Raw genomic sequence first — 14,281 nt, forward strand, 5'->3', positions numbered from 1 at the left:
AAAACAATTAACTTAATTGATGTCTAGCTCCTAAGTATAGCAAAGCAACCATAAAATACTACGACAAAGTTCTAAATTTAAAGAGTCCAAAAGAAAGAAAAAGTAGAAAGCAAGAGAACTGCAACACCATTAAGACACTAGTCATTACAAGCCATCCAGCAATGCTTGCCGGTTGACTCCGTCCCCAAAATAATTTGGCACCAATTAAACCATTGCCAATCAGACTATAATCAAATAGGTTTTGCAAATGGCTTGAGTTCACTAAATAAATTGGTATCAGTTGCCCTTCAACAATCTACAAAGGCATGCTTTAACAATGATCTAACTTAACCGATAGTATCAAATTCATCTCAAAACTTTCAAATCCAACAATTATTTGCCAAAAGTGAATTTTTAACATTTTAGAAGCATAAAAATGCAGCCATTAAGTTGAAAAATAAGAAAAATCCAAAGTTTGGTAATGTTGAGAAACCAAAACTTATTTTTGGAGCCCCCAACTTTGTAAGCGACCATAAAACACCTCGAAACAATTTGATGGGCCAAATTGGCAAATCTATTTAGGTAAACAAGATTGTGGATATCATAAATTTTGTGTCCAAAGATAATACATTCTAGTCCACAAAAGTATTTTTATTGTTTGTATTATAATTTGGTAGAAAAGAAAATTTTATTATGTTTGATTTGGAACAAATAAATCTTTATTATCTAGTATACTGAACAAACTTGAGCGAATGATTACTAAATTAATAATGCATACATTTTTCATATAGTGGCAATTCTTTTATTTTATTTACACATTTACTTTATTCATGAGTCTCATGCTTAATAGTGTCATAAAATGCCACATTTTCATAAGCGAATGGAGCCAAGGGGGGTAGAGGGGGGCCATGGCCCCCCCTAAGTTTTGAAAATTTTAATTCATAATATGTAAATATGTGTGTAAAATAAAATTGGCCCCCCCTAAATTTTTACAATTTTAGTTTATATTATGAGAGTTGATATATATATATGAATTAGTCATCTTTGAATTAATTTTTTTCTTCAAAAAAATTTATTTATTTTTTATTGTACTAATTATTTAACTTTCAAAAATTAAACATATAATTTGATGTTTCATAGTAAATTGACCCAATGTGATGCATTAGAATAAAAAGACCCAATTCATAATTGTTAATGGGCTAAAACAAAAATAATTATCCGAATTGCTTGTTTTGAGCACTGCTTTAGATCCTAGAAATGGATTTATGCTGTTCAAGATTGATGATATTTATAAACTTGCAGAGAAGTTCTATCCGAATGATTTTATGGAGCAAGAACTAGTACGTCTAAGAATAGAACTTCAACATTTTGAGCTCGACATTCCAAATCATCCTGAATTGCAAGAATTATCTGGTATTCATGAGTTATGTCAAGGCTTGGTGAAGATAAGAAAATCAGTGATATATCCTCTTATTGATAGATTGATTAGACTTGTTCTTACTCTTCGTGTATCAACTGCAACTACAGAGCGGATATTTTCAATTATGAAAATAATCAAGACAGAGCTCCGAAACAAGATGGAAGATAATTTCTTGAATGATTGTCTAACTGTGTATATAGAAAAGGAAATTGCTGAAAAATTTAGCAATGATTCAATCATAAATGAATTTAGTTCTATGAAAGAGCGTAAAGCTCAATTTATTTTTAAGAAAAGATGTTGAAATTTCAAAGTATGTTGACATAACTTTTATCTTTTTTCAATTGAAAATAGTTACATTTATATTACATGGTTATATATATATATATATATATATATATATATATATATATATATATATATATATATATATATATATTTGCATAGGTGACATATTGGAGAGCATCTTCTCATAATGTGCAAATTTGATGGTTTGTGATGTTATAAGATATTTAATCAAAGGTTATCTTTTTTGTTAATTTTTGTTATGACTGTACCGCATATTTATGAATAAACATACCTTTATAATTAAATTTAATATTTGATTAATCATCAATTCCTAAAGGTCCAATTGCTAGTCAACTATTTGGCCTAAGTTATCCCCAACACCAGTAGTAACTCATAAGATTCTCTAACGTCAATAATTAGAATAACACATTCAAATTGTATTCTTATTATTAGACCATCTAAGTATTAACGTAATTCCAAGTTAGTCTAATAACAGCATTAAAGACTATGAATCAGTCAAAGATGATAATAACCTGTAACGCATGCAATTATTCAATCAACACCACGATTCCTCTTAAGGTCAATGTTTTCAGAACCGGACCGGACCGGCCGGTTGGACCGCGAACCGGCCATGTCACCGGTCCGGTCTAATGCTAAAGCCGGAAGTTCATGGAGAACCGTTGAAACCCGGACGAACCGTGCGAACCGTTAAGAACCGTGAACCGGCGGTTTTTTAAATTTTTCAACAAAATATCAAGAATGGTGTAACTAAGATTCGAACCTGGGTCTCCAAGTTTAAATATGACAATCTTACCGCTAGACTGTACTTAAGTTTGTTGAGAATTCTACTTGACTAAAAAATATATTAAAACATCAAGTTCTTCTCTTATTTTTTTTTTTCAATTTTTTCTTCTTAACCATTTTTAACCCAAATATCCACAACAAGATTTTCTCAAGTCTTCACCATTATTATCAGGTTATTATCTTTAGCAGATTGTAAACAAGTTGAAAATTTCAACTTTTCTTGTTTTCCAACATTTTAGTAAGTTTAATTTTTTTCTTTTCAAGGTTTTTTTCTATATTATTATCTTTAGTTGATTTTTTGCATTTTCTTCTTTTTCCCCTCAATTTTCATATGTTTCCCTCATTTTTGTTTTATTTTTATTCGATTAATTAAGGATGAAATTTTTGCAAAAGTAGTGCACATCCGTGTAGGAATTGGATAGGAATTACAAATAATAACATTGGGTTGGTCAAAAATATGGTAGTTGGCACATAATCGAAGCTATTGATAATTGAATTTAAAATAATTAATTGTATAGGATCATTGAATTTAATATAACATGTTAATTAGTAATGTTTAGTAGCAATTAATTTTTTATGTGTTTAACTGTATATTTGTTTTTCAAAAATTTTTAGTTTTTTTTAGTTTGAGCAATTAGATTTATATTTTTATAATAAAATTTTAACTTTTTCAGCTTAAGTTGATGAAATTGTGAAGGTGGTGTGGTTGCTTATCATGCCACTGATAAAAGTTTACTATTCAAATAGTTTGTCTTAACTTGAACTCTTTTATGGATTTTTTTAAGGGTTGTAAAAGAATTTCAATATTTAATTTATTTATTTTTTGTGTTTTTATTTGTGATAATTGGTGCACATTTGGATTGTATCTATTTATGTTTATAATGAATTTATGAAAACTTGTGGTGAATTATGATATTTTAATTATATTTATCATTCCATGTTTTGTGTATAACTTTTAGAAAATTTATTATTATCATAACTTAAATTAAGTTATGTTGGTAAAGTTCAAGTGTAGAATGAAACCTGCTTAGTACTTAACAAAAAAAAAAAAAAAAAAAAACAGTGAACCTTTGAACCGGCCGGTTGGACCGGTCGGACCGGTCGAACCGCGAACCGGCCACCTCTCCGGTTCACTGACCGGTCCGAGTTTAAAAACATTGCTTAAGGTTTTATGAAAAGGTAAGCAACTATTAGCCGAAATACTAATGCAAGACAATTACATATCAAAATTAGTGTTTTTTTGGCATGAATGATACATATAAAAAGAATAATTGAGCATTGGCTCTACTAGATATGCATAAACACATAATAGAAATCAAAGAATAGCAGATAGTCAATTAATGATTGAAAAAATCAAACCAATTTCACAATTCTTGGCTTTAGTAGAGAGATTAGCTAGACATCGTCATTGCAAGAGTAATAAAGATGTTCATAAATGAGTAAAGACTAATCCTAGTTCCTATGAGAAATCTATCTTACTCTACCTCTAAAAAGTGAGTAATCTCCAGAGAGAATTTTTCTTTTGATGTGCCTCTCTTCATTACCTCCTTCGTATGTATTTATAAAGTCCCTGTGATAGGTTTTTTTTTAAATTGGAGTCGAGTGGACTACTTGAAATTAGAAAAGGACATGTCTAGACATTGTTGGGCCTTGATCGGGCTGTATGATAGGTGCCCATCATCGTCAGATTCTCAACTCATGCCAAAATCATCTTCGAGGTTGAACAAGCCTTATGTTTGGACCCCATCCTGGCACCCATTATCTTCCGCTCTTTTGAACTTAGAATTTTACTTCCAAATTGAGCTTCTTTAACATCATTTTTATCCTAAATGCTTTTTAACCTGTACAATTATAAAATACACCTAAGTAGCACCTTTGAAAATACTAGAAGGCATAAACGCACTTCGAGCGGTGGAAATGTAAAATGCCCTCCCCAATTCTGTATAAATTAAAAAGCAAATATATGAAGGAATAGAATAGTGATCTATACCCAAAAGGTATATCTGATTATTAGTAAAGTCCGAAAGGGATAGATCCTCAATTATGCAGTCTGTGCCATAGTTATTAAAATCGGCCCTAAAAAAATTCGACGAAAGAGGTAGGTCAACGGGTCACTAGTTCAACCAGGAGTGAGTGGTTGAACCATTGGGTCACTAAATAGATTTAAATATTATGTTTCATAATTTTTGATATAAGATGTATGATATAAATTGTAATAAACAATGCCATAGCAAATGCTCATTTAATTTAATTTGCTATAGAATAATTAATTCATATAAGAATCAATAAAACATAAATTTATTTAGTAATCCACCAAACTTCAAGTGTAAAATTTTATCTATGTTTAGTGTAATTATCTAGCTTATTTACGAATTTTAAATGCAAAAAATTACTAAAAATAATATTTGTCTTTAAAATGAATTATGTAATATGTTATTTTTGAAATCCATTTTATAACTTATAAAGTTTGGGGGTCATAAGTTTTTATTAAAAGATGCCAAATATTTTTGTTTTAGAAAAATTTTTAAAAAAATAGAATTGACAAAACATTTATATATTTTAAAAAAAGCTACTCTACCAACATATAGCAAAGTGGTCTTGTGGTAAGTATACTATCGCACATACCAAAGGTTCAGAGTTCGAATTCTAGTAAAGCTAACTAAATCTTTTTCACAAAACCTGGTTCGTGGACAAAATCGGTCGGGTTCCTGGTTTAATCCAGTTGAACCGTTGGGTCATTGACTAGTCAACGGCTTCTATGTTCAAATAATCTAATTAGAAACCTAGCCCAGTCCAATGGCCGGTTCACCAGATTGACCGATTCGACCATCGGGCAGGGTCAGGGTTTAATAACTATGGTATGTGCAGATAAGCTTGTTGTGTAATTTGTTTTGCATGCAGAAACCATTTGCACTAGAAATTTCAAAGACTAAATACTAGTTAAAAAAAAAGGACACCAAAGTAACAAAAAAAAAACACTTCAAACATTCATTATCAAAGTTTTGTAAGTGCAGACAGTAGATAAACATCAATTTGTCGCTAAACATTCATTTTCAAGATGTGATTCACTAAACAGTTACAATGAGTTGCTAAACACTAAACTTCTAGTGCTACAGATACATTTTTTCAAACCAGAGCTCCTTGTTGTATAATATCAAGAGCAAAAGTGCAACATAAGAGGTCGATTTTGTTGGAATAAAATCAGCGTAAATTGCATGCTTGATCAAATGGAAAATACAAAGTGCCATGGATACAACTTTTTCTATCGCTTTTCGATCGAACACCAACACAGCAAAGGAAGTCTTGGACTGTGGAATAAAGAGTAGTATATGACCATTTTGTAAATCATGATCAATAACAAAATGGTTCCAATTTTGATCAAAACATCTGCCAGTCATACCAATGTAGTAGTAATTATAACCATTTGTAATACTTATAGTTGGTGTATTATTTTTATTTAGTTTTAGATCTACAAATTTTGATAGATCCTATAAATGTACGAAAAAATGGTCATAAATAAGTGGACACAAAAAAAGAGAGAATTTTAATAAAGTGAGAAAACACAAAACAATACCATCTTGTACTTGTACCTAAATAGATAATGGTAAGGGGAAGAAAAGAAGCATATACTTGTGTTTGTAAAGGATTTCTGGACTGATATCAGACTAAGCTAACCTTAATAGAAAGAGCAATACAGTTTCTACAATAGACATAAAATACTAATCAGTGAAAACTAATAGTATAGCCAATTTATTCCTAACAAAGTAGAACAGATTGGCACAAAGATGTGCATATAAGTAAAAAGGGATTCACTAAAAATAGTTAGAATAAGATCAAAGAAAATACAAAGAGAAGAAAAAGACAAAAGAAATCCCAACATGGGATTTTATCTCAAAAAAAAAAACCCTAACCCATATAAAAACCAGGAAAAGACATGAGCATGAATATTATGCCACTTCTAGTGAAATTCTTGTAATAAGGGCCAAAAAACAATAGCAATTCAATAAGCAAATATAATGATTCAACCTTCCCTAATGAACTCCCTCTTCTCTCTTCTGTCTGCATGTTTACAATTTGTCTTTTAAATTAATTCCCCTGTTAGAATTTTTTCTTGATTTAGGCCAAGCCTACCCCAACTGCAGCAACAGGCTGTTGCAAGTTTCGACCTTAAGCCTAACTTACCAAATAGTCTACAAGATGATAAGCTGCTAGAATCAAGCACTGGGATTTTGGAGGAATAGTCATTGCTTTAGGATTAATACCAAATAGTCATAAAAAAACATTCACTAGTATTTTATCAAGACAAATTCATTCTGCAATGTAGTCCTTTTATCAGCCTAGTGTTGACCATGAGCTGATGTCCCCCTAACTGAATGGACATAAAGATAAATGTCTTGCACCCTTTCTTGTGAGAATTGACAAGGTAGTAAATCCATTGAAGAGAAAAAAGAATCTTACCCATCATGTGATGCAGAGCTAATTCCTAAACCTGGCTTAAAGGCCAAGCCTTGAACATGCAAAATGAAGAATATTAACACAACTATAAATCATAAATACTGCACATGGTAGAGCTGACAAATTTGAAAAGTAAACGGTCAATAAAATTGTTCATGGCTATCATAGCCATCGATGCTAATAGGCCTTCACGCATGCAAGACCACAAAGAAAGATGTAATCTTAGCAAGCATTGCTTCATTATTCCAGTTGACCCCCGCTCAAGCCTAAGCATTAGCACACCTCAACCACAAAATTCTTCTCGCCCAACCAAAATTTTCTATTGCTGAAATAGTGTGTCTTTTCCTCCACCATAATAAGTACTATCTAAGAAGGTCCAGTAAAAGATTGATATTTTATTTTTCACATATCAGTAATGATAGTCTATTTCCAACTTATGAATTATTATATAACTATCATGCTCCATGCACTTGAATAGATCTCAATTTCTGTTGAGGTAAATTATCCCTCAGCCTCATTGCTTGTTTTTTCAAAATTTGGTCTCTTTATTTACCTAGTATCACCTATATTTCTAGGTACGATTATCAAGCCAAAAAACCAAAAGTTTGACAAAAAATTAAGCAGTAACCAAAAAATAAGAAGCGGTTTAAATGATCTAGTAGAGAGATTCATATTGAGATAAAGCGAGGAAAGGAGAGCACAAGCGCATGATGCATGTCCATTGAGCAGAAAACAAGATGAAAAAGAAAAAAAGTACTAAGCTAAAGAACACGAATGTTCATATATTCAATAGGAGCTCGGAGGATGAACAAAAAGAAGATCAAGATTAACCTGTATGCCCCACATAAGTGTGTACACAGCTCCTTCTTTTCCATAGCTTTAAGGTCATGTCACTTGAACTTGAGTATCATAGCAAACATTATTTATCAACCACTCGCGTTGTAATTAGGGGAAGAAATTCTATTATCAGACATTTAGTATTTTGACAGTGCAGAGAGTGAAAATAAATTGGTCCAAAGATGCAAGAGCAGAAAATTGGTACTTCTAGAAAATTCTAACAACATAAATATGATATCTACACCTGTAACAAGCTCCGCTTGGATTATTGCATTATGTGCTTCCCAAACCTCAACCTGTTGGACTTTTCTCCATCTTCTTAATGTGCTGAGATGATGAAAGCAGTATATCAGATATCATACTCGATGTCAAATAGGTCCTAGCCTTCCAAAGAAAGTATTCTCATTTTCCAGTCAGTTTAAACAAGAGTCTTTTTTACTGAAGAGAAGGAGAAAAAATTATAATCGTCGGGTAAGGGGAAAAAGAAACAAAATGAAGAATTAAAGGACTACACAGATGACTATCAACAAACCAAATAGCAAAAAACTCACAAAATTAGAAAAAAGAAATAAATCTTGAACCCTAGCATAAAAACATAACAAACACACCAAAACACGCATGTTAAAAATAAAATCACATCAAATTAACATAAATTTAAACAAACATTGAATTGTCTCCCAACAAGCGCTTCTTTATAGTCATTAACTTAACTATTTAACCTTATTTTTCAAGGAGGTTTTGTTAATGAATAATCCACCATTTTAAGTTGTGGTAGATCAATAAATTATGGCTCAATAGCAAAAACCACATGTTCTAATGATATGACAGAGGGAAGAGACTTACCTATCTCAAGTATTTCATAGATATTACTTTGACTATGTACCACTGGAAAACTCACCAAAGGAAATGCCGTGAGAATTTCTTAATAATATTTTTAAAACCTATACTCTCAATATATTTCTCAAAAGGGGTGAAGAATGAGTCGTTAATACTCATATTTTGATATTCAAAGTTAGCGTTAAAGGTATTATGATGTGAAATAGACATTTCTTCATTAAAACACATATTAGATGTACCGTTTTCATCAAAATGCAATCTATTTTCACATACAATATTTTCACCATTCGTGCTAGGGTCAATTTGCATATGATTAGAAGAAATAATTTTATACAAAACATGTAATTGATCTTGTATTCTACCAAAATGAGAAATTAATTCATCTAACCCTTCTTCAACCCTATCAAAATGGTTAGAAGTCGCATTATGTGCTTCCCAAACCTCAATCTATTGGCCTTTCCTCCATCTTCTTAGTTTCAACCGCTCTCATAACCTTGAAAGATTCCTGCAAATTTTGAGATATGATTATTTTCAAATGAAGTAGTTGAAAACTGTTTGCTTTATGGGTTTTACATTATTAAAAGGAGAAGACTAAAGAGAAGGAAAAAAAGATGAGACAAATAAAAAGGCTTTCAAAATCTTCTAATAGAGCAACAGGAGAAGGAACAGGAGCAGTAGAGGGATAGGAATAGGGAGAGGAAAGGAGAGGGAGAGAAAGTGTGAGGAAGAGCAATGGAAGATGAGAGGAGATAACTTAGGGTTCGAAGGGCTCTATTAAGTTAAACCCATGCCATGCACTAAACAAAGGTGGAGGAAGGTCATGTGATGAATGGAAATCACATGTTCGATGCCGAAAAAACATAACATCCTTCGCTCTTTTACTACTTATGTAGAAAATATATATAAAGTCCTGGTGATGAAATAATTAGGACACATCAAGGAGCTAATTATTGTGTAGGGTTAAATATTACATTCAATGATGACGACCTCTGGAAGTTGCAGGACTAAGTGTCACATTGTCTTGCACACAACTAAGTGAACAGTTTATTTGATCTAACTTTATGAGGATGTAAAATTCTTAAGTGGCAGTAGGTGCGAGACTGTCGATTATCTATCCCACATACGGCATTTGGAAAGTATAGCCTTGTTTTGATTGAAGAGATTTTGAAATACTTGTTTATCATATACAAATCTATAGTAACACACTCAAAAAATAACTCTAAAAATATACAATCTTAAATACAACTTACAAAAATATTTTTTAAAATCATACCATATTTTTTTCTTCTACACACCACCACCACCCATTCTCTCCTTTTCTCCAATTTCTTTCCCCCTATTTGCCCCTCCTTCATTCTTCTTCTTCTTCGTTCTCCTTCCTTCCCTTTCCTCCCTTTCTTTTCTCTCCTCCATTCCTTTCCTTTCTAGCAGGCCTCCTCACCCTTCCATGGCAACTTTAGTTACGATCAGATCTCTAATCACAATCAAAGTTGCCATAGAAGGGAGAGGGGAGCCGACTAGAGAAGGAAGAGAAAGAAGGGAAGAGGAGGAGGAATGAGGAAGGAAGGAGGGAAGGGAAAGGGAGGAAGAAGAAGAGAGAGAAGAAAGAAGGATGAAGAAGAGGAAGAAGAGAGGAGAGAGAAGGTAGTGCCAATGGTAGGTGGTAGTGATGAATGGTGGTAGTGTTATTTTTATTTTTAAAAAAATCCCAAAAGACTATAAATTTTAAAAGCACCCCAAACTACATTCTCAAAATACCTCCAAAAACATCTCTAAAAATATTTAATAATTTTTAATAAAATTTTTTCATATATAGCACTATTATAAAATTTTTAAAAATACCCCGCAAAGCACCTAATCTATATGGAGATAGTGATTGATATGTTAATTCTGGTCCATAGGCTACTAAATAATTTGGATTAATTATATTTACCTCCCTTGAGATTTGTCCATATTACTAAATAAACGTTGTGGTTTGGCCAAATAACCAATAGCCCCCTTATAGTAACTTTTGTTAATTTAGATTAACGAATTTAGTGAAAAGTCCAAAATTGCCACTAAAGATGTTCTGAATCTCGGAATAAAAAAAGGAAAAAAAACCTCGAAAATTTTCTTGCCTACATCGGGTGGCAACCTCACACAAATCTCAACAAAAACGAAGAGATGTTGCCTAGATATACACAACCATATCTAAAATTCATATGAGGGGAAGTTGGAGAAATAAAAAATCTATGAATCTATTAATTACAAAATTCAGATTTAGGGATACCATGGGATCTATATTCAAATTCCAACTTTGATATAATGATCCGTTGTCCAGTGATTCTAACTCTAGATTTTAGATTTGGGAAGAAAGCGAAAAAAAATGCAATCTTCATTGTCAAGAACTCATGGAACAACAAGAACATGCTATCTATCTTGATATTTGTAGTATTAGTGGAATTATTAGAAATCTCATTTGAAGAAACTAGACATCACTCGATTTCTCCAAACTCACGAAACCTCAAGAAAATTATTTTTCATAAAACCCGTCTCCCTAAACCCAAAGATCACTTTTTTGTGGCATTTCATCGAGCAAAGAGAAGATGAGGACAGTTGTAGTAGCATTTTAGAAGTAGTATTGGTAGGTATTCTAAACACCACCATCATATTTTTTGGTCTCTAATCTGATTTCCATTTTCACCCAATTCACGGCTTGTTGAATCCTTTATAAAAAGCTAGCAAATGGCCTTTCTTTTTCTTTTCCCCCTACCATCTTGACCTACCTTGCAAGATTTAAGAAGGGATAAAAATATAGGATTGGAGTTTAGAATTTTTGGTAGATGTTGATAAAGGTGGGTGATGGAGGTCATAGGATTGCAGGGTAGGCTTTGATGAGGTTTGATCGTGAGGAAGAATAGAAGAAGTGTTTTTATGGGGGTAAAAAGAAAGGTGGGGAAGAACATTGATATGTTCTTGGGAAGAGAAGGGCATTTTGGGACTCAAAACTTTTCCTTTCTTCATGTCACTATAATAACTAACGATTGATAATGGCAAGGGGCTTATTGATAAACATTTAGATGGTCAAGGAGGTTGAATGTTATTTGACCAATCCATAAGGTTTGTTTGGTAATATGGACAAACTTCAGGGGTGGTAAATGTAATTAACCTAAATAAATTTTGATTAACTATTTTAACCCCATGGTTTCAGTTCAAAAAGTTATTGGGCCAAGCCAATGGATTTGAGACATTATATTAGAAACCATTCTTGACTATGTCTTTATATTTGTTAATTCAAACATAATTTTAGTAAGTTAAAACTAAAATTCAATATTAAGTAGTGAGAAAATTCATAATTTAGATTCATATTCTATACATTACCTTTGAATCCCAATTTCCAATTTTTTTTAAAAAATATTTTATGAGAGTTAAATTTCTTTTGAAAGAAATTTATATGCTTATGTGATTTTCATCTAGTGGTTTGACTAATGGTATTCGTTTTTCTCTTTTATGTCAAATGTAAAAAAGACACGCGATTTTCATGCTTTGAATGAAAGGCATAGTCATAAGTCACATCATGGTTTGTTTGAGAATTTTGATACCTCAATTGATATATAATTAGCTTATTTTGAGTATAATTGAAGCTTTTTTTATATAGATTTTCTAGGTATCAAAAGAGTGCTACAAATCTTGTGAAGTTTGAGTGTCGCAAGGTTGATATGGCAAATTACCCAAATTGGTTTCTTATATTCAAGACTTCCTTATGGTTTTTGTTGAATTTTGACGCTAAATCTTGATTCAATATAAAAGTTAGGGTTGATGTTGTGTCCAAATTTAATGAGAGCTACCAATTGTTTGCCCATTATCAACGGTGGCTATTGACAAGTCTCTATTGATGCAACAACACAGAAAGTGGGATTTGGAACTTCTATAGACACCAATATCAGTTGCACCAAACAAGTATAGACTAATATAATTATGTATATACTAATGCAACAAGTTTATACATTAAGACAATAAGGTGAAATAACAACAAAATTCCTCACATAATTTCCTTAAATTCTTTTTTACTTGTGAATACTTTGATTGAAGACGTGTAGAAAAACGACAATTAAATTTCATGTTGATTATATAGAGTAGATTAAGCTCTTATATTTCACCAAAATTTAAATTTAAAACTAATAGCATCTATTTACTCTGGCATATTCTACATAGTTGGATTTTAGGATAAGGACAAAGTACCTACATACACCATCAAATCCGCTGAAGATCCCCGTACATTGAACAAGACATTACTTTTGTCAGCAAATTTTGCATTGGTGAAATGTGTAGTTATTATAAATGCATTTTGTGAACTACAGTGCTAGCCAAGTTATTAGATATATCATCTAGAAATATTTCTTGTCTTTATCAAAATTTTCTCTGCACTAATCAACTGACCGTTGGTTGTACCAAATATGTGGTCACTAAAGAACAACAATCACGTAAAACAACCATGATTTTAGCATTAGGGAAACACTAGATATATCTTCGACCTCAATAGAATGTTCTTAACAACCATGATTTTGGGATCAGGGAAACACTAAATATATCTTCAACTTGAATAGAAAGTTCTTACTCTATAAGAAAAGTGTTAGGAAGAAAAACTCGAGAGAACTTACTGAAGAGGTTCAATATGTAAATCAGGAATCCAACGTTGAATGAAAAGTATAAATTGTTAGGTTTCAGACCCTTAACTATGTATTAAGCGCTCTTTTTCCATCTCTTAAATCAACATGGGACACAATTTCCTATTCATAAACGTAACAATCACTCCCTCTTTTTCAGGTCTACTTTTAATACTCAATAGAAGTCTACTTTAACACTCAAGGTCATTTCTTTTCTCAATCATGGGCCTAATCTTTTCAATATTCAAACCGGATTTTGAACCCTTGTCAACCCTTAACTCCTTGGTCAAGCACTAACTGGACCCTCTGCCAAACCTTTAACGCATCTTATTCAATATCAGCCAAAGTCTTTGACACTTCAATCTACAACCAGAAAGAGAATTTCATTGGACCAACTCCAAGAAGAATTCATTTACTAATGAATAATCTAGTCCCGTAACTAGAAGCCCTGATACCAAATTTGTTAGAAATTTGGTTTAATTTCTTTTAGATAGATTTCTTATTTTTGTGTGGAAGTAACTAGTTTTTTAATTATTTTAGTTACTTCATGTAGTAGTTTAGGAATTTCCTATTTATATGAGTTAAAGAATTAGAAATTATTTCCTATTCTATATAAGATTAGGAATTAACAGTTATTTTCTGTTATTACCTGAATGTTAGTCAAGTAATGTGGCTTATAAATAGATAGACGTTGACATCCTACAAAGTGACATATAAGGGGTAATATGTAGCCTTATACATGGATTAAGAGAGGGTTCTTTGAAAATGAAAGAAATTATATAAGGGTAGGATTTGGATTCAATTATATTCTTATATGATATTTATTCTGTCATAAAAAAGATCGAATTTCTCTCCATGAATGTAGACTCAATAATAGAGGTGGATCACATTAAATATTGTGTGTCGTTTATTTTGATACTTGTGACTTGTTTGTCATTAAATTATTGTGTACTTGATTTTTCAACAGTAGTTTATTTCTCATCTAGATCCCAATAAACTGGTATTAGAAAGAGATTTA

Source organism: Coffea arabica, chromosome 1e (genome assembly GCF_036785885.1).
Source record: "Coffea arabica cultivar ET-39 chromosome 1e, Coffea Arabica ET-39 HiFi, whole genome shotgun sequence".
In the NCBI taxonomy this organism is placed as follows: Eukaryota; Viridiplantae; Streptophyta; class Magnoliopsida; order Gentianales; family Rubiaceae; genus Coffea; species Coffea arabica.